This window comes from Diceros bicornis, chromosome 5 (assembly GCF_020826845.1).
Source record: "Diceros bicornis minor isolate mBicDic1 chromosome 5, mDicBic1.mat.cur, whole genome shotgun sequence".
NCBI lineage: Eukaryota > Metazoa > Chordata > Mammalia > Perissodactyla > Rhinocerotidae > Diceros > Diceros bicornis.
Genome location: NC_080744.1, coordinates 50,864,290 through 50,882,254, shown reverse-complemented (window position 1 = coordinate 50,882,254; position 17,965 = coordinate 50,864,290). Strand labels below are relative to the sequence as shown.

The 17,965-nt window shown below is 44.0% G+C and overlaps 1 protein-coding gene across 2 annotated transcripts in view; it reads left to right on the top strand.

Annotated features, from left to right (window-relative positions):
- The first annotated feature begins 3,443 nt into the window (after nucleotides 1–3,443).
- The window catches only part of RAB27A (RAB27A, member RAS oncogene family), a 63,496-nt gene continuing 48,974 nt past the window's right edge, over nucleotides 3,444–17,965 (top strand). For both annotated transcript variants that reach the window (XM_058541623.1, XM_058541622.1), the window contains exon 1: nucleotides 3,444–3,573. The gene's annotated coding sequence lies outside the window, so the exon portion shown is untranslated. The remainder of the gene's footprint in view (nucleotides 3,574–17,965) is intronic.

The window sequence follows — 17,965 nt, the reverse complement described above, 5'->3', positions numbered from 1 at the left end:
CTTTTTGATGCTATCGTAAATGGGATTGTTTTTTTAATTTCCTTTTCATATAGTTCATTGCTCATGTGTAGAAATACAACGGATTTTTGCGTATTGATCTTATATCCTGCATCTTTGCATATTTCATTTATTAACTCTAATAGTTTTTTGGTACATATTTTAGAATTTTATACATATAAGATCATGTCCTTCATTCCTTTTATTAGAAAAGGGTATTTAGAAATCAAGATCTGGGTGCTAAATGTGTTCATAGCTACTATGGTATAATTTCTTCTAGGGCCTCTTAGCAGACAGAGCTGGAAAATGCATACTTACATATATATCTATAAATAATTCTATTTCTATATATTAGAACTCATGAGTTCTTATTGATACCTCCAATGCCAGTCCTATTAATGAGATGGAGCTGGGACTCTGCGTGTTTCAAGAAGCAGCCTGCAGTGTCAGCGAAGCCCCAGAGCAGGAAGCAAGAGGTATACTGGGAGCCATTCTGTGGCTAGAATAAGAAGTGGTATAGAGAGGATTTTGATGCAGAAGATGTGTTCAGTATACTTAGTTTTTGTAATAACTTTCCATGTTTTCCTCCTACCTCTCTGGACACTCTTTTCTCAGACTCTTTTTTGAATTTCCTCTGCCCAAGTCTTAATGCTGAGTGATCCTCTGGGTTCTGCACCAAACCCCCTCTTTGCCCTCTCAGTACATTTTCTAGACTAGCTCATTGACTCATTAAGTGCCTTTGGGTCATAGGTCCAGTACGTCTTCTGGGCTTCAGATCAACCTCCTCAAGTGCATACTAAACAGTTTCACTTGGATGTTCTGCTGGTGCTGGTCTGTCAAACTTGAAATGTCCTAACCTTGTTCCTTATGGCTTATTTCACCCTCCTCCCTGGTGCAACAGGACTTTCTTCCTTTTGCTCAACGGTTCCTACTTGCTCAAACCAGAAACCCGGGCATCTCCGTGGATTCTTGCCTCTCCCTCATCCCCTACAAACAAGTCTTGTTGATTCACTCTCCTAAATATCTCAAATCTGTCCATTCATCTTCATCCTCACCGCCACTGCTTTAAACCAGATCACTATCATCACTCACTTGGATTTCAGCATGCTAATTAGCCTTTCAAACCCATTCTTAGCCTTATAGCCATTAAGAAAATGAGTTTTAAGTTCTAGTGCTGGCTGTGCCACTTATTAGCTATATGATCTTGGTCAGGTGGCTTAATCACTTTAAGGCTCAGTTTCCTCCTCTGTAATACGGGGACAAGAATAGTGCTTATTTCATAGGGCAATTGTAAGAAGTAAATGAGGTAATCTATGTCAAGTTCTTAGCATATTGGCTGATTCATAGTAAATGGTCAATAAATGTTAGCTATTTTCATTATAATCATTCTAGGCTTCTTCATAATCCAGCCTCTGCTTATTTCTCCAGTTTCTTCTCTGACTGCTTCCTTCTATTCAGTTTTTCAGCTTTTATGAACTTCTTTCAGTTGCTCCAATATCTCATGCTGTCTTTTGTCTCCAGACCTTTCCTCTGCTCTCTTTTCCTAGAATTCTCTTTTCTCTTACCCTCCCACCTTATCATCCTTCTTAATGTATACATTACTTTCTCTGGGAAGTTTTGATTTGGTGTCACTTATCTGTCTTCCAATAACACTCTTTAATTTCTCTTATCAGGGATCTTATCTCACTGTACTGGAGTTAACTGCTTTCTTGTTGGTCTCTCAAGCTCCCTGAGAGCAGGGACCAATTTACCTTCTTGACTATTGCATCTCCAGTACCTAACACAGTGCTTGACTCACTGAATGAATGAATGGTGATGAATGCGTCACGGCACCACTGTCTGTTTTCTGACCTATCTGATAGACTCCTGTGACAGCCCTGCCTGGCTCTGGGAGTGAGGAGGGCTGAAGGGAGGGCTTTCCCAGTATCATACCAGCCACTAGAAGTTGCTGTATTGTTGGCCCCCCCGATTTTAGTTGATCAATGGCTCACAGGACTGTTTCTCTACACATGAGCATGGGGCTACCTTTCCTGTTTTAACTTCCACCAACAGTCTGATGGCCCTTCTCTCACCTGGGGAAGATCCCTTGAAACCATCACCCTATGGTGAAATCTGTTATCCCTAATTCTGAGGTCACTGTGTTATATTTGTCTGGAAATATTAGATTGAATGTGTATTCAATATTTGGCAATTTCATATGGTTCATCCTATATGTGATTTTATAAATTGGACACATATCTGAGAACCTAATTGTACTGTAATGCAAACTGTAGTTTGTAGTTACAGCCTGGAAGGAGGAGGGGGTTGGGCAGGCAGGCCTGGGACAGCTGGAATTTGTGGTGCAAGAAGAGGCAGGTAAGTGAGATGGAACAGATAAGAGAAGCTGGACTAGGTCTGCCAAACATTTTACTCTGCTTAGAAGTGGAATTATTTGGTTCAGAAGTGCTTTCCCTGAGAACCCATAGGGGCAGGCCCCAGGCCACTGTTCAGACCCCCAGGCCACTGGGGGAGGAATTTGGCTGCCTTTGAGTGGGAACCTGGTGGCCTTGAACCCGCTTCACAGCCACAGGTCCAAGCAGGTCCACATAAAACCCTCTGCGCTGAGAGAAGTAAGCCGCTGGGGGGCAGCAAAGGCTCGCAGATTTCTCCTTACAGCAGGTATACTTTCACGTACTGTATTTTGCTTTTTTGTTTTTTTTGGCTCTCACACTCTCTAAGAAATTTAATTTAGAGGGATTTTATAATCTAAACTAGACTGTACGAGCAGAGACCCCGTTTGTCATTTCCTCCCAGAAATATATGTATTTTTTCCTGCCAGAATTGTACTCCCCCCCCCCCCCCCTTGTCATTTCTTAGAATCCCAGAGCTTTCCTTCGCTCCGGGAAGGCCATGCCCTGGCCGACCAGAGTGGGGAGCCGGCGGGGCGGTATGGACAGTGGCAGAGCCTGACGCCCGGCGCGGATCCGGCCCAGGGGCAGCCGGACCAGGGGGCACCGCGAGCAGGAGCCCCTCAGGCCTCAGGAACCCGGGGCGGGGCAGGCTTTGCAGCTGCTCAGCACCTCTAGCTACAAGGTGGAGACACCGATCTGATGCCCTGGGAAACACCTGTAGAAAATGGCTTTTTGGGGAGAAGATTTGGCGAGAGTCACCAAACCATACCTTGCAGTGCACCGATCTTGGAGCAGTTTGTAAATATCACCTCTGTCTCAAAACGAAAACAACCCCCTAAGGTTTCGCGCCTTCCAGGAAAGAGCAGTGGAGACCTGGCTTGAGACAAATGAGGCGAGCCGGGTCTCTCCGTGGCTCACAAAAGCAAGCGCGGCGGGCCTGGGAGCGGCGCGCAAGGAGGCGCCTGCAAAGCGCCCTCGCCGAGTCGGGCGGGGTGCTGCCCGAGGTGACAGGAGGAAGCGGGAGGTGGAGGGTAGAGAGGAGGTCCCGCCCCCACCTCGCTCTCCTCTACGGGAAGTGATGTGGGGCCGGACGGAAAATACCCGCTAAGGACCCAAAAAAGGCCAGCAGCGGGTGGACGCGGCGCGTGCGGAGGCAGAGCGGCGCGGGGACCGCGGGCCGAGCCAGGTGAGCCGGGCAGCTGCCCGAGGGCGGGGCGGCGCGCTGCGGCCCGGCGCCCGGCAGGTTCCGATTCCTGCCGCAGGGCTGAGCAGGGGAGCGGGCGAGCGGCGGGTCTGGCCCTGGGGCTGGGGTTGGAGGCTGCGGCTCCTCTCTTCCCGCCTCTGGCGTCTGAGCTCGCCGGAAAAGTTGCTTTGCCTCTTCAGGCCCTCAGCACAGACCCCGCGATGCCAGCTGCAGGGGATGGAGGTCAGCTTGGGCGAGGCGCTGATGAGGTGCAGTCCCAGCCTGGGACGGGGGCTGAGGTCACCTCCAGGTGGCATCCAGGTGCGAGGTCCCCGTCAGGGGGGAAGGAAACTTCACTGGCAGGAGAGGAGGAAGGTGCCAGATCTCCCGCACTGCCCCAAGTTCTTTCCTCCCTTCTGTTGTTTTCAGTTGAATTACTTAACGTCTTTGCACCCCTGTTAGTACCGGTCTGGATGGCAAACGAGCTGGGTGGGAGAAGTTTCTCTCTTTTCCTGTCAGTCAGACAGAAAACCCTATCTTGGCAGCCAGGCCCTTGGGTCTTGACTGGTGGTAGGGCTGATGTGAAGACAGATTTCGGTAACTATTGCCAAAGCCTTGTCTCTGTCCCAATAGATCACCGATTAAGCAAAGTCAGGCCTGATGTGCAGGAAATCTCATGAGCCCTTGACTTGCCTACCCAGCATTTTGGGCCCTGCTGGCCACCTGGGCCACACGGCCTCAGAATCTTCTGCCACAGCGTCCTCTTCCTTACCCCTCTGGGCTCACAGCTGTTTTTTCCTGCTAGATGGATTCTCACTTTGTGGTTGGCTCATCAGTCAGATGTTGGGAGGGGGAGTAGTGTTATATGCCATATAAGTTTTCTGTAATTACTGCTAATTTAATTTGTTGGTGCTCCACCGTTCAAACTAGCTTTAGGGGGAAAACACAGTCTGGAAAACAAGGTTTCTGCAGATGGTTAAAAATGAAGAAAGGTTAATAAAATGCTGAAACAATTCAACTGAGGATCGTTCTTTCTGTATTTCTGTTGGTTTTCATTCCTACTTTCTTGCTTTCCTTATTTCTTTCTCCTTCCCTCCCTTCCTCCTTTCTCCCTCCCTCTGTTTTTCCTCCCTCCCTCCCTTCCTTAATTTCCATGGCCTGCCTTGATTTTTCATTTTAATGAAGTATAATTTATTTTTGCTTTTGTTGCTTGCACTTTTGGTGTCAAATCTAAGAAAGCGTTGCCAAATCAAAAGTCATGAAGATTTATGCATATGTTTTCTTCTAAGAGTTTTATAGTTTTAGCTCTTACATCTCAACCTTTGACTCATTTTAAGTTAATTTTTGTATATGGTGTGAGGTGGGGATCTAACTTAAAACTTTTGCATATGGATATCCAGTTCTCCCAGCACTATTTGTTGAAAAGACTGTTTGTTTCCCCTTTGATTGGTCTTGGCACCTCTATTGAAAATCAATTGATTTTAAGTGTGAGGGTTTATTTCTAGACTCTCACTTCTACTCCATTGATCTATATGTCTATCCTTATGGTAGTATCATACTGTCTTTATTACTGTAGCTATGTAGTAAGTTTTGGGATCAGGAAGTGTGAGTCCTCCCACTTTGTTCTTTTTAAGATTGTTCTAGCTATTCTGAATTTCCATATGAAATTTAAGATCAGCTTCTCAGTTTCCATTACCTTGGTTTTTGAACAGATGTAAGGGTTTTGAAGTGGGCAATAATCTCTAGGAACCAGCCTCTTGATTTGTGCCCCCAAATCTGCTTTTCACTTAGTCTTCCCCATCTCAGTTTATAGCAACTACACTCTTCCAGATGCTCAGGCTAAACATTCTGGAGTCACCCCTGATTCTCTTCTGTCTCTCATTCCCCACATCTAGTCCCTCAGCAAATCGCATCAGTTCTACTTTGAAAATGTATCTAGGATAATAACCATTTCTCGCCGCTTCCAGTAAGTTCCCATCATTTCTGTCACCTGAATTACTGCACAGGCCTCCTACAGGGCAACCTTGCTTCCACTCTCACCACTCTACAGTCTGTTCTCAACGCAGCAGCCAGAGTCAATTATGTCATTCACTTCTCTGCTCAAAACTCTCCAATGGCTTTTTATCTCAGAAGACAAACCAAGTCCTCTTCGTGGCCTACAAGCCTCTTACGTGGTGTGTGGCTTCATCTTCTGTCACTCTCCCTTTGCTTACTCTGCTTCAGCCATATCTCAGTACCTTTTCACTTCCTGTTTCCTCTGCCTGGAATGCTCTTCCTTCAAATGTCTACATGGCTTTCTCACTCTTTTCATTCAGGTCAAAAGTCTTTTCTATAGAGAGACCTTCTTGTACCATCTCATCTAAAATAGCACCCCTCACCCCACTCATCACTTTCTGCCCCCTTACCTTGCCTTATTTTTCTTTAGAGTGTCTATAGCGCTGGCTGTTATAACACACACACACATACTGTTTGTCTCCCATGGGTAGAATACAAGCTCCATGAAGGTCAGGACACTGTCTTGTTCACAGTGGTGTGCACAGCACCTGGAATGGTTTCTGGCACATATTAAGCCCTAAAAAAAATATGTGTTGAATGAATGAAAAGGGAATGAGAGACTGAGAAACAGGGGTCACTCTGCTATTTCTTTCTCACTGTTCCTTCCCACTTTATCTGAGAGAAGCAGTGTTCATAGTTACACTAACATCTCCTATGTCTCTCCTCTTCTATCCTCCTATTTTCCCCAGGATAATAGCCTTACCCCTTAGAAAGGAAGAGGTCACATGAGTAGAAAGCTGGGGACTTTGGGTCCTTCCCCTGGTGGCATTGGGAGCCCTCTTCTCAGAGCGGGGCAGGCTGAGCGGGGCTGTTCAGCTCCTGTCTCCAGTGATTTGGCCTCTCCTGCTGATCTAGGGATAGAGTGAAATTCTTTGGAAGTTCAAGGAAATGGAAATTCATTCCTTGATGAATATTTTGCACTACTGTGAATTAATCTTTCTCTGGCTTCTCACTGAAATTGCCAACTCCAAGACTCATTTTGGCATTTAACTACATAACATACTTTAGACTGTTTCCGTGTATGTTGCCTTGTTGCCATGACTAGACTGTAATATCCTGGTGACAGAGCATGACTTCAGCTCATTTTGGAGTCTTATACTGCAAGGTATCTTAGACAAAAGAGTGTTCAATAAACCTTGCTGAATGCACCAGTAAGTTAATGAATCAACTTGGATTTATTTTCATCATTGGAAACTTCTAGTCCGTACATTTAATTTTTCTTAGCCAATAGATGCAAGTATCTTGTTTCAGTCCACCTCATCCTGATGCTGATAAAGCAGTATTGGCTACAGTTGAGCCGGGTTTCTTGCTGCCCTTTCTCAGTGAGAATTGAATTAATTGGTCTAGAGAGTATGGTAATTTATCTTCTGTGTTATTTTAAAAATTGAATTTGCCTTCCATTGTTATTTAAACTTATCTTGGAATGTGCCCTATCTATATCTTCACTGCAAAATATGAAAAAGGATTGTTTTTACATATATATGGGAGATATATATATATATATATTTTTTTTCCCTAATAAATTATGATAGGTTTGATACCTCCTGAAAAAGAAAACAAGGCTTGCATGTTTAAGTGTGAGCCCCTAACTAACTAGATGGGGGGAATCCTTTCACAATGTAAACGTATATCAAATCATCATGATGTACACTTTAAATATCTTGCAATTGTATATGTCAATTATACTTCAATAAAGCTGAAATTAAAAAAAAAGTGTGAGCCTCCAAGAAGCAAGGTTGTCTTGTCCTTGTTAAAAGGAGATTGCCTTCCGAAGTGAGTCAGTTTTCCCTTTCACAGTCTTCGCTTTTTGTGCCTCGTGCAGTTTTTGCTTGGACCATGTTTATTCCCCTGTCTTTTGGTCCGGAGGTCTGAGTTCATGATCTGGTTTCCCTTAAGCTGATTACCTTGGGAGCAGACGTGAGCAGTGAGTTGGAGGAGATAAAGCATTTGTAATTAACTGCGTCCTTAGGGTGAGATGTGTGGAGCAGTGAGCATGCAGTTTGTTTTGGCCTCCTGTCTGGTCCTGCAGTACAGAGGGCACACCACATTCTTTTTCTTGTATGATTGAGGACTCCTAACACTCATAATTTATTTACTGTTAAGTAAAATTTGATGCTTTGCTTAAGTAAAATTTGATGCTTTGCTTACGAGGAAAGTTGAAAGTTATTCCTCCTTTCCTTTTTTTTTTTTTTTTTTGCCTCTGTATATGTTACTCTTGAGAAGGCCTTCCATTTAGTGCCTCACCCACTCTTAGCACCACCCAGCTACCCACCCAGAGGAATCAGACTGTTGGTTCTTAAAATTGAACTTTTAATGTAGGGTTGGAGTTAGAATGCCAGATTTAGCAAATAAAAAAAAAAAAAGAAATTTACATTTTGGATAAACAACAAATAATTTCTTACTATAAGTATGTTCCATGCAACACATACTAAAAAATTATTTGTTGTTTTTATGAAATGCAAATTTAACTGGGTATCTTGCATTTAATCTGGTAACCCTAGTCTAGTAAGCCCATGTTTATGCACAGGAAATGCGTTGATCATGATACTGTCCAAAGAATGACTGAGCTGTGGCTCATTTTGGCGACTGCACATGTGGTCATCTTAAGAATGGAGAGGACTTACAAACTCAAGGAGTATTAGAAATTTAAAGAAGTTGGAGCAGGTTTATTTTTTCTTTGTAGTTAAAGAAATTCACATCCAGAGACGTTAAGTCACTTTGTCAAGGTCACACATTTAGTGGCAGAGCTAGAACTAGAGCTCCAGGTCCAGTGGTTGGTGTGCTGCTTACTGTCTTCCCTTAAGAGATCATGTATAAGTTGCTATGTTTTCGTGTGGACCCTTAACCACTTCTGTTGTCACTCTTCCATGATCACTCCATTATCATGCTGTCCTGCCTGTCCCCAGATCCAAATATGGCAGGCAAAGCCTTGCTCATGAGACCCCCTGGACTTTGCTCTAAGAGCCGCATGATGGCTGAAAGCCACCATTTGGTTGTATTCCCTGTGATGATGACAGAAAGCCTGTCGTTTGATGTGTTTTTGTTCCTTTTAAGGTCTTGTTAATATTTTTGTCCCTTTTGAGTTTTTACTGTAAGATGCTTTGATTAAGGTGGACTTAGAGCAATTCCACCACAACCAAGTATTGTCTTATTAAAAGCCTGCTTGCTTTGTGTGGCCTACTCCTATGAAACTCCACATCCCTTTGTGTTTTGGTAGAACAAATATGAAAGATATTTGGTAAGGACCAACGTAGGTAGATAGTATATGTGACCTGTCCTTTAGAGGTGTGTCTTTGTAAAACACTGGGTTATTTTATTATTATTTAAAAATTATGTGTACCTATTTAAGAAAGCAGCCTTGAAAATGAACTTGTTTCCTCTGACTGCCACTAGAATACCATATTTCAGAGCCACTAATCTTGTTTTTTCATAGCTTCGTTGATTAATTCATATTAAAGCCTTACCAGCTGCCAGGTCAAAGCATAATAATGAAATTGGTTGCCAAGAGACTGAAAAATCTCTTCATTCTTATTAACTGCAGTTCATCTGCCCTGTCCTGATCCCACCACATGGGTGCTGGTCAAGTCTTATCTGGGTATAGCTGGTTACTTACTCCTGTGTATTGCATCATTAAAAACAAAGACAGGGTCTCAATCAGCTAACTAAACCTTATGGTAAGGTATTTTTATTTTTGCTGTACTAACCCTAATATGGGGAGGAATGAGACCTATAGAAATATGTCATGACTTAAATGTCCATTTGAGGTACCTAAGAATTTTTAGATATAATCTGTGTTTGAGGTCAGGATTTCTTTGTTTCTTGCAATGTGTGATTAGTTTTCATGATGAATCTCACCATTGCAAGGGAGTGACCCCAAGAATGAGTAAAAAGATCTAGCAGCCCTTGAGAAGATAACGTATTGTCTTTCTAGTCAGATACTGGAGACCAAACGTGGCCAAACAAGCTGCTAGCTGGGCTTCTGTTGTCAGGGTCAAGGCCAACTCTCCATCACGCCCCCTCTGCTTGGGCATGGAATGCCATGAAGTGGGTTGTATTTCCTCAGGGCATGACTCATCCCTGTGTGCTAGAGCTGCTGCTTGAATGTGGAGGAACCAACATAGCTGGGAATTAGTAGGCTGGTTTTCAGTCTCTAATATTGCTGATGATTAACTATGGGGTATTATACCAGCAGTTCTCATTTGGGGCTGATTTTTGACCCGCTCCTCCTCCAGGGACATTGGCAATATCTGGAGACATTTTTGGTTGTCACAACTGGGGAGTGGCCAGGGATGCTGCTAAACATCCCACAGTGCACAGAACAGCACCTCATGACTAAGGATTATCCTGGCCAAAATGTCAGTGGTGCTGAGGTTGAGAAACCCTGCATTAGACAAATCACTGGACCTCTCTGGCCTGCAGTTTCCCAAATTATACATTGGCTCTGTCATGTAAAATTAACTAAGCCTAACTCCACCATTGTTGTCTTTCTAACCTCTCCCTCATCCCAATTCAAAAAGTCATTAAGTGTGGAGTAGGGCCCAGATATCTGTATTTTTTTTTAATATCCACAAGAGATTCCAATGGGCAATTGGGACTGAGAACCACTGCCCTCAGGGATCATATGGAGTGGGGTCCTGTGGAGGTGTCATGTCGGCCATTTGAGAGGAGTGGACCCTGTGGAGACAGCTTGTTGATAGGAAGTGAGAGCCCGGGCTGCAGGCCTGTCTGCTGTGTGATTCAGCACAGGTGGAAGCCTGGCAGAAAAACCTCAGAGAACGTCGTGACTGAAGGCTTGGTCCCTAAAATCCTCAGAGACCTGTGCTCGCAGCCCCTCTTCATGATGAGCTCTCAGCTGACCAGAAGTGTCTGCTTTCCAAGTTTCCAGCTAGCCACGATACCCTTATGCCAGCGGTTCCTCAGATACCAGAGTTTCCCAAGGAAATAGTGAGACTGGACAGTTTCTTTGTTAACATCCTGTTTCCTGCTTAACTAGAGCCTCTCTGGGAAATTAAAAGTCAACAACAAAAGCCTCTACCCTGAGTTCTCAGCCCATTTGGCCACCCAGATAAAGAAACCTCACTTATTACACTTAACAGCATCATGTACTTTATTTCTTTGTGAGGAAGATTAGCTCTGAGCTAACATCTGTTGCCAATCCTCCTCTTTTTTTGCTAAGGAAGATTGGCCCTGGGCTGACATCCATGCCCATCTCCCTCTACTTTATATGGGATGCCGCCACAGCATGGCTTGACACAAGCAGTGCATCGGTGCGCGCCCGGGATCCGATCGGGCGAACCCCAGGCCGCTGAAGCGGAGCGCATGCACTTAACCTCTGCGCCACGGGGCCGGCCCCATACGGCATCATATACTTGAAGGGCTAGTAGACACCTTAGAAACCACGTAGTCAAGCCTCCCTTCCACATCAGAGGTTCAGAGCTGTGCCCATGGTCACATGGAGAAAGTTCTAGAAGATAGGTCTGCTGGTTCCCCATTGTGTTCTTGCTATGCCCCTATGCTAATATTTCTTGATTGTCACCAGTTGAAAGACGGGCAATCCAAAATTGTGTTTTGTTGTTCAAAGGAAGTGACTTTCAGATGGAACTTGACTAACAACCAGTGTATCTTCCTTGAACTCTTCTGAAATATCACAGGAAGTGAAATAAGTACATTATGGTTTTCACTTGTGTTAAAGCAGTCCAGAAATATCTGAGTGCCTGCTATGGCTATGTGCCAGCTGCTAGTTCAAGGCCACCATCATTTCTTGCTTGTATTTCTGCTTTTCTGGTCCCATTCTCGCCCCTCCCCCCATTGCCCATTCCTCACACAAAGCCAGTGAGCTTTAAAAAATGTAAATCAGATCATATCTTTTTTCTGTTTAAAATTCCTGTCACTTCCCACTGCAGTTGGTATAAGGTCAAAATATTCTAACCATGGTCTGTAAGGGCCTCCATGACCTGAGCCCCACTGGCCTCCATGACCTCAGCTCATCCCTGTGCCTCCATCTTCCAGCCTCATCTACTTTATTTCTGTTCCTTGGAAATGCTCAGCTCATTTCTTCCTTAGAGCCTTTGCCCTTGCCCTTAACTCTTCCTCAATGCTTTTTCTTCAGATCCTCCCCTGGTCCCTTGGCATCATTCAGATTTAATTTCAAATCTGAAATTAAAGAAGCCTTCCCTGATCAATCTGTTGAAAGTAGCCTCCAGTCACTCTCTTTCCTGTTATTGTGTGTTCATAACGCTTATTACTATTTGGAATTATCTTATCTTATGTTCACTTATTTATTATCTATCTCTTCCTGCTAAAATGTTCTCCCCATGAGGTCAGGACTTTGTCTGTTTTGTGAACTGCTATGTATTTAGCACCTAGAATAATCCCTCGCACATAGTGGATGCTGAGTTAATATAGAATGAATGACAGAGTAAGAAAGTAAGCAGTTGGTGTTAGAGAAGATTGCTTGACAGATTCAGTCCCACGTAATTCCCTATTTTGTCCTACACATTGGGCTTTATTTTATTTTTTAAACTAAAACCAGAATGCCAGTTTCTTTGTACTTGAGAAATGGAACTGTTAAGTAGACTAGATTCATTTCTTTCAGGTCCAAAGTACTCACTTCCTGTAGTAAAAACTCCATGGGAAGCAAATATAAAAGGAGAAGGCTACTTGTAAGCACAGACTCAGGGAACAAGGACTTAGAAATCAAAAAAATTCGAGAGCTTTAATGCTGGAAGAGGCCTGAAGGGTCACCACGGTAGTGGTGACTGCCTCAAAACTGGCTGCCCATGAAAATCACATCGGGAGCTTTTATTTAAAAATATTCTCGTGAAACAACACATTTTTCAGTCTCTCCTTTGGAGATTCTGATTTGTTAGGTTTGGCAGTAGGGCTGGGAATCTATGTTTTATTTAAGATGTTGCATAGAGATTGATGGTGCACAGCCAGGTCTGGGAACTGGTGACCGAGCCCACCTCTATTCCCAGGTAAATAAACTGAGGCTCAGAAAGATCAATTGCTTCACTCAAGATCACCTCTAGTGAGCAGGGAGATGGTACTCAAATCTCCCAGTCTTCTCCCTGTGCTGTTCAAAAAACACAGTAAGGGAGCCGGCCTGGTGGCGCAAGTGGTTAAGTGCGCCTTCTCCGCTGCGTAGGCCCGAGGTTCGCCGGTTCAGATCCCCGGCGCCCACCAACGCACTGCTTGGCAAGCCGTGCTGTGGCGGCATCCCATATAAAGTGGAGGAAGATGGGCACGGATGTTAGCCCAGGGCCAGTCTTCCTCAGCAAAAAGAGAGGAGGATTGGTGGATGTTAGCACAGGGCTGATCTCCTCACACACACACACACAAAAACAAAAAAACACAGTAAGGAAGATATTCAGGGCCAGAGGCTGCTCAGCCTTGGAAATTGTTGGTGTATTACTTTCTTCTTTATTTACATGTAACTAACCAGTCTGGTGTCAAACAGGAAACGCATACAGCATGGTTTTCCTTTTTGATTACGAAGTGTCAGATCAATTAGACTTTAGATACTGGGGCTGTAGAGTGATGATCAAAGTGTGGTTCTGGGACAACAACATCAGCACCACCTGGGAACTTGTTAGGAATATCGGATTATCAGCCCCACCCAGACCTACTAAATCTGAAACTCTGGAGATGAGGCCCACTGTCTGTGTTTTAAAGCCATCCAGGTGATTCTGCTGCACACGGAAGTTTGAGAACCACTGTCCACAGTGGTTTATTTATTTATTTATTTATTTATTGTGAGGAAGATCAGCCTTGAGCTAACATCCATGCTAATCCTCCTCTTTTTGCTGAGGAAGACCGGCTCTGAGCTAACATCTATTGCCAATCCTCCTCCTTTTTTTCCCCCAAAGCCCCAGTAGATAGCTGTATGTCATAGTTGCACATCCCTCCAACCACTGTATGTGGGTCGCGGCCCCAGCATGGCAGGAGAAGTGGTGCGTCAGTGCGCGCCCGGGACCCAAACCTCGGGGCCGCCAGTAGTGGAGCGCGGGCACTTAACCGCCAAGCCACGGGGTGGCCCCTCCACAGTGGTTTACAACCCAACCATTGGTTAAAGCTGCTGGGCTTGGCCTGTTAGTTGGTGACTCATTAATATCAAGGCCTTGACTTAAGCTAGCCATCTGCTTTCCTTGGTGACATTTATTCAAAACAGGGACTGTTGTTATGAATCTTCATTAGAAGGCCGTACACAAAAAAGGAGGGGGAACGGATTAATACTTATTGAACACCTGCTGTGTGTGAGGCACTGTGCCTGAGGCTATATTACTTGTTACCTCATTTAATTCTCACAACCTTCCTGCTTGGTAGGTATTGTTATCCCTATTTTACAGATTTGAATCTGAGGCTGGTAGAGGTTAGACATGGTCTTCCCTACAGGTTATTTGCCTCACTACAATTGTACATTTTGCGTTTTCTCCCTAGAGTAGCTGCTCTCAAACCTTATTATGCATAACCAGGAATCCCCTGGGAAGCTTGTTATAGTGCAAATTTCCTGGCCTCCCTCTGAGAGATCCTGGAAACCAGGACTCTAGATTTTCATCAGGTACCCCAGGTGATTCTGCTGCATCACCAGTGGGCATCACACCATACCTGGAGAAATTCTGTCCTGCATTCATTGACTCTTGCCCCAGTGGTTGTACTAGATGCCCCTCAAGGCTTCTCTGAGGTTCTGTGGTTCTCCAGTGTTTTGTGCTCACAGGCCTTGGGCACTGGGTTGGGATGTTGGCAGAAGAAATATGAAGAGCATGGGAGGAGGGAGCTGGGGATCCTGTACAGAGAAGTCTCTTATATGCCTGACTGTTCTTGCTCTCTCTGATGCCTCCGAGAGGGTTCTCAGGCCATGTTTTGGGTTTGAGTAACTTGTGATCCTTTCCGTTATCTACCTCAGGTTGTGCAACTTTTCTTATAGCAACTTCACTCTTGTGTTGGTAGGGTGCACAGATGTGAGCAATTTCCTCCAGGCTGTAATTAATATCTATCAAGTACTGAGTTACTTCAGTTTTTGAGGTCAGAAATGGTGTTTCATCTGCTTGATGATAAGATCCCTTATTTTTCAGGGATAGAATTGACATATTGAGTGAATGAGTTGTTGATCCTTTAGGAGACAGTGATTTGGTGCCATTTTGAAGGAATAAAGTAAGATGTAAATTAAAAAAGAATTTCAGGTATGATGCCTGATGTCCTTGTTTGTGAGGCAGCATGCTGATCTGTCCATAAGTGTAGAAGTAGCTACTGACATAAATACCCCAGGGCTCCTGTGGTGTGAAAGAGATGCATGTATCAAAAGATGGTGGAAACCTACCAGGACTTCACCCAGTGGAAAAGTCAGCAATGTTGAAATATTAAATTCCTTCTTTTTTTCGCTGAGGAAGATTCACCCTGAGCTAACATCTGTTGCCAATCTTTCTCTTTTTTTTGTATGTGAGCCACCACCATAGCATGGCCACTGACAGACGAGGTATAGGTCTGCTTCCAGGAACCAAACTTGGACTGCTAAAGCAGAGTGCACCGTACTTAACCACTAGGCCACCAGGGCTGGCCTTAAATCTGTTTAATGTGTCTTAGTCCCTAGGACGAGGGTGGAAGGAAATTCACAAAAACAAACATTTCAGCCTCCTGGGATACACTGTATATAAAGCAAATTATTTTTGCCAGTAAGAAAATAACCAAGGTATAGGTTAGATTTCTAAGAAGAATTTGTTGTGCCTCTGATAGTAGAGTTGATAATAACTAAGTACAGTAGCTAGAGCTATCATTTATTGAGAGCTTACTACGTGTCAGGAATTAGATGAACATTCATTTAATCCTCAACAGACATTCAGAGTAGATATTATCCTTCATTTTATAGATGATGAAACAGGCCCAAAAGGATTAAGTAATTTGCCCAGTGCTGGGGCTGCGGTTTCGGGGGATGCAAGACTTTCAGTGCTGAAACTCAGACAGTCCTGTGTCAACTGGGGTGATGGGTTACCCTGAGTGTCACCCAGCTTACTGACCCACAGTTGGGAGTTAGGAAGTAAGCTCAAAGTAAACAGTCAGACAGATGGTTCGTATATAGAAACTTGCTGATCGGCCTCACAGACCTTCAGAACATTTCTTGGTGCCCATTTTACACACAGTTCCAATACGCTTGGTTATTTGTTTTTTAGGTGCCTTGTCAATTAGAAACTTGGAAGGGGGAAGGAGTGACTGTAGAAAGGCACACTGATTACTATGGTGAGGGACAGCTGGCAGACTGACAATGAAGGGGGGCAGGGAGAATGAAATCTAAACTAATAAAAAACAAAATCAACACAGTAGTCAGGAGGCATTTATTACAGGGGCAAACATATCTTAATAAGAATAGCTATTATTGAACAATTACTATGTGCCAAACACTGTTTTAAGCATTTTATAGGTATTACATAATACCTTTCTTGCAAAATAATCCTGTTATTATCCCTGTTCCATAGATGAGGAAGAGGAAGCACAGGCACGTTAAGTAAATTGCTGAAGGTCACACAGCCAGTGAGTGGTAAAGCTGAGATTCCAAGTCAGACAGCCTGTCTTCAGAGCCCAGGTCGTCGACATCCTGCTTCAGTGTGGGTCCTAGATCCTGAGGATGTAGCACAGCAAGTTAGTGATGTTTATTGTGATGTCTTGAATCATCTAAGAAAAAAAAATGAAAGCATAGGCATTCCATTTTATTTTGTATTAATTAACTTAAAAATTTTACCAAGGTTATACATGGACATAGTTCTACAAGGCCTGTTACAAAAAAAACCATCCGAGTCCCCTCCCCCAGCTCATTTCCTGCTCCCCAGAGTCAACAGCTTTCAATTCTTGCAGTCAGTTGACTTGCTGGTAGTTACATCCCTTGTCTCTAAATGACGTACTTGTATTTCTGTGGTCCATTTTTCAGTTTTAGGTGTTATCTATTGACACTTGACTGTGGAAGAAGAGAATGTGAGCTCGTTTCTCCACCGACCCCTGCCACACATGTATACCATTTCCATCCCTCCTTCTCCCAGGAGTCACATCACAGATTTAGTCAGATCAGTATGTTGTGGGCTTGTTTTTATCTTTAGGGCTACCCTCCTGGGCTGGGCGGTTTCTCCAGAGCAGGCCGTTTGAACACCTGCCTGTGGAGAATGCCTGCATTCTGGAAGTCCAGTGTGTAGGTGGGGAGTAGAGGTGTCTCAGTATTTAATGTAACTTCTCACTGCCAGAGAGACCCCAAGAGTTGGACACTCAGAGTTGCACCCGCTCCAGAGAATAAACTTTCGCTTTCTGCTGGAGCTGGAAGAGTCACAAGGCTGGGATCTAAGCAGACTTCCACCATTTTATCTGCAACTTGACCCTCCCTTCAACCTCCAGAGCTGTTTGGGGCTCTGATTGCCTGACCCTTTGTGGAGATTCTGTGATGAGTTGTTTCTTAGCTTTCCCTACCGGCAGATAAGGAGTCAGCTTTCCCAGGTCTGCTAATCAGTTACCTCTTGTCCATCTATTTCTAGCTTCCAATATTTTGTTACTGTTCTTTCTGCTCACTTTCTCTGTCCTTGTGAGTTTAAGTCTAAAAGAAATAAAATTCCCTTTATTGTTATACTAGTGAGATTTTGGGAGGTAGCAGACCTAATGTGTGTGTTTAGTATGCCATCTTTATCCTGAAGTCTGAAAGACATTTTAGAAAGCTTTCAATGCAAAGCGGTCAAAAAAAGGTTTTGTTGCTCTAAGGGGAGGACTGATCTATGAAAAATGGGAATGTCGAAATTTTACTTGCTACTCAAAGTGCAGTTCTAGGACTAGGAGCATTAGTATTACCTGGGCATCCCCTGGGTGCTCGTTAGGAATGCAGAATCCTGGGCCTCACTCAGACCTATTTAATCAGAATTAGCATTTTAACAAACTCCCTAGGAGATTCCTATGCACGCTGAAGGCTGAGAAGTGCTAATATGAAACTTTACTTGACTTCTACTGTAATTAGAATAAGCTAACTCTAATGAATTTTATTCTGGGATTTAAAAATCTTAGTACATTCCCATACTGAATTATTCTCCAAATTCTAGAGATTGCTGTGAGATAATAAAGAGGAGCACGTAAGTTTTTGTGAAAATGCACCACCTTTCTCCCTTTATAAACTATGTCTATACATCTGAGTCGGCATCGGTTGTGAACTAAAAATTCCGTATCATTTACCACGAGAGATGTCAGACTGGTTAAGTTCAGGCTTTTTCACTTGCCCGCAGTTCTTGAAGTTGGTGGTGGGATTTTGTAGATTGGATAGGTTGAGTCTTCAGTCACACTTTGAGCTGCCAAAGTGAGTGTGGCTTCCCCTAGAGGCAAA